General features: G+C 51.3%; 1 protein-coding gene across 1 annotated transcript in view; it reads right to left on the bottom strand.

The window, feature by feature from the left end:
* RREB1 (ras responsive element binding protein 1) overlaps positions 1-3,708 on the bottom strand; it is a 113,427-nt gene that overhangs the window by 26,575 nt on the left and 83,144 nt on the right. The window lies entirely within an intron of this gene.

Genomic DNA, 3,708 nt, shown 5'->3' with positions numbered 1-3,708 from the left:
CCGCCACGTTTCAGATCAGGCTCCTAGGTCTTCACTGAGCCCAATCACCATGAGGACATCACCCATACCCTCCGGACCTGCACTGCATACAGACGCCATGAGAGCCTTATTTAAATGGAACTGAAACATCCCCAGTCACAGGGGTCCGTCTCACAGGCCCAGCCATGTCAGGCAGTGTAGACCTGGGGTGCTCCCAGGATCACAGGCGGTCCCCCTGGACAGCACCTCTTTCCAACCACATTCACATCCGCACGTGCTCCCACAGAAATCCCAGGCAGGTCTTTTCCCTGCCTTTCGAGAAGGAACCTGGGGCGCAGAGGGGCACAGCAACCTGCCCGAGCTGACACTGCACACACCTGAGGGGAAACTCTTTTGGCTTTGAAATTCTCTGCAAACCAAAGATGACACCTCACCTGTGAGGCGGCTGAGCTTCACAGGTGGCACCAAGGCAGCACCAAGTCTGTGCAGCTCCACTCCTGTGTCGGGCCGTGATGGCCCAGCCATCGTGGTCCCGTGTCTCTACCCCCCCACCCTCTTGACACGCCTACCCTCTCACTGTTGAAATTCAGTGTTATCATTCTGTTAAATTTAGCACAGTGGGTGCCTGTGAGCCACTTGGAACACAACCCCCTCTTGAGGGGCTGCTGCTTAAGCTCACCAACGGTGATAAAGGCTTAGGGGCAGTGATGGCTGCAGGGAGCCCAATGCCTTTAGGTGTGGAAAGATCTCGCAGCTGTGGCCTGCACAGCGCAGCTTCCGTGTCCCCGGACCCTGCTTCCTGCCACTGTTCAGATTCTCCCGCCCCACTGCCCCCCTCCCCCGACCCCACATCGTCAACTTTCCTCTCTGTCCTGTCTAGGCCCGGAGCAGGTGAAGGTACCGCCTGGAAGCTGGTCTGTGCCTTCTCTGGTAGGTGAGGTGAGAGGTAAGGAAGACAGGGAGCTGTCTGCGGCGGGCCCTTGGGCATCTCACCTGAGGTCTACGATGGCTCCCTCCTCCTAGTTAACCATTACCACTAACGACATATATTTTGTGTAGAATATTTGCAGAGTATTTACAATTAATCTTTACCAGCACCAGGACCTCGCAACATCTAAGCTCACAGCCTGCTAGCAACCCAGGGAGTGTGTGATGGCCCCATCACACTGGAAGTCGAGGCCCTGTCCCCACTCAGCGACGGAAGACAGCAGGGCGCGCTCCATCTGCTGGAGGCAGGCTCCTCGAGCAAAGTCAGGTAAAGGGGGTGGGGTGGGAACTTCATTTAAAAAAAGTCACGCACATTATTTTACTCAACCCATTCAGTGGACCCTTATTATTTGCAGATTCCGTGTTTGTGAATTTGCCTCCTTGCTAAAATCTGCAAACCCACATTTTTTGTGGCATGTTCTGGGACAGGGTGGGAGGAGTCAGCCGCTCGACACACATGTTCCCCGCTGGGCTTGGTCAAGGAGATGCTCAGCTCTGACTGGAAGCGAGTGTCCTTCTCGTCATCTGTTTCCCGCCACTTCTCTAGCGCTTCAGGGCCTCTTGCTGATGATTCTGTTTAAAATGGTCACCAAGAGCAGAGCTGAGCGCCGCTCAGTGTCCCCAACAGCTAGAAGCCCATGACGGGCTTTGTGGAGAAAAATACGTGTGTGAGATGAGCTACAGTGCCATCAGCTGTTTGAGTTCAGTGGTCATGTGTCAATGGTATACATTAAACAGAAATACACTTAATAAAACAAGTTTATGTACTGATTACTACATGAAAATGTGAGCAGAGGCTTGCAGGAAACAAACCCCACGTTTCCTCCAGGAACAATGGTCCAGTGCCTGCTAACTCTGCGTTCCTGGAACCCTTATAGAACGTACCTACTGTGGAACGAGAGCCCACGGCTTGTTCCCTCACCCATCTTTTCTGGGGGCCAAGGTCTAGTTCCACCGAGTGAAGACCGATGTCCTTCTCACGGTGTGAGGTGCTGTGATACAACATCTCTGCTTTCTGGCTTTAGACGATTTAAGGTAGAGCAAGAACTGAGGTTTCTGCAAACCAAACCCAACCAGCACCTAGGTTCTCATGATCAATCCTCTCGCCTGTTCACACAGGTCTTGTTCACCCTACATTTGACAGAAAAACAAATAACTACAAAACCTACCCAATCTGAATTATCTGCAAGTCTGCCCAAGTTCGTTTTCATAGAGACTATTAAAAAAAAAATTCACTGGCTTATACAGCAAATAATTATAAGCATTACTGACATAAACAGGTTGGGGAGAGAGAATCCTCTCAGCAGCCGGCACGTCAACCGCAGGTGAGCAGGTGGGCGTGGGCAGAGGGCTGCATTCTTGGACTTTCAACCTTAGAGTTGAAAGGTTTTTAAGCACATGTCGCAAATAGGCTTGCTGTCTGAGAAATGTGTGTGTTATGTATATTTTTATATTTATATATACACATGTATTTGCATGCATGTGTACCAGGCATATTCAGTTCAGTTCAGTTGCTCAGTTGTGTCCGACTCTTTGTCCAACCCTGTGAACTGCAGCACGCTAGGCTTCCCTGTCCATCACCAACTCCTGGAGTTTACTCAAAGTCATGACCATTGAGTCGGTGATGCCGTCCCACCATTTCATCCTCTGTTGGCCCCTTCTCCTGCCCTCAATCTTTCCCAGCATCAGGGTCTTTTCCAATGAGTCAGTTCTTCGCATCATGTGGCCAAAGTATTGGAGTTTCAGCTTGAGCATCAGTCCTTCCAATGAACGTTCAGGACTGATTTCCTTTAGGATGGACTGGTTGGATCTCCTTGCAGTCCAAGGGACTCTCAAGAGTCTTTTCCAACACCACAGTTCAAAACTATCAATTCTTCAGCACTCAACTTTCATTATAGTCCGACTCTCACATCTATACATGACTACTAGAAAAACCAAAGCTTTGGCTAGACGGACCTTTGTTGGCAAAGTAATGTCTCTGCTTTTTAATATGCTGTCTAGGATGGCCATAGCTTTTCTTCCAAGGAATATATTAAAATATAAAAATAGAAAGTTTTAGAATCCTGTTACTTTGCTCTTGTGCCCCAGAGATCTTTTTGGGCACCCTCCTCTTTTGAGCCCACGGCCTCAGTGTGGGCTGCTCTGGCATTCCGTGTGGGGCACCACACACGGGTCACACGGGATGAGGGTGCCTCGGAAGGTGGTGATGTGGACTTACTGCCCGCTCCCACACCCGTGAATTTATCTAGGCCTATCTATTTCCTCCTCCATTCTCTTGTTGACCTTCAATCCCCTCCCGTTTCTGGCAGGTGGGACCAAGTCCCACCCATGGTGAGTGCTCAGCACACACGTGGCAGAAGCGCTCGGTGCCAGCCACAGGCCGCATCCTCGAGGGCGGGTGCGGAGCGGTGGGGCCTGGGCATGGGACCCAGACGCTGGGAGCCGGGAGTCAGAGTGGGTGGCCTTGGACAGCTTGTTTCATCTGTATTCCAGCTGCCTGCTGTGAAAAACTTCCCAGACGTGGCTGAGATAAGACTCCCTCAGGACCTTGTGCAAACCAGGCTCCCAGGGCCATGGTGGATGGGCTGGCATCAGAGGAACTAGGGGAGGGACCCAGGAATCTGCAGGTGAGCAAGCACACCAGGTGCCTCTTATGTCAGACAAGCTGGGAAAATAAATGACAGTGAGAAGTAAGCAAGAGGTCTGGAATATCTGGACAACTGTGGCTGCAGGCTGGGAGAG

The sequence above is a fragment of the Bison bison genome, unplaced genomic scaffold (assembly GCF_000754665.1).
Source record: "Bison bison bison isolate TAMUID 2011002044 unplaced genomic scaffold, Bison_UMD1.0 scf7180017864053, whole genome shotgun sequence".
NCBI classification, from domain to species: domain Eukaryota; kingdom Metazoa; phylum Chordata; class Mammalia; order Artiodactyla; family Bovidae; genus Bison; species Bison bison.
This window is presented reverse-complemented; position numbering and strand designations above follow the sequence as displayed.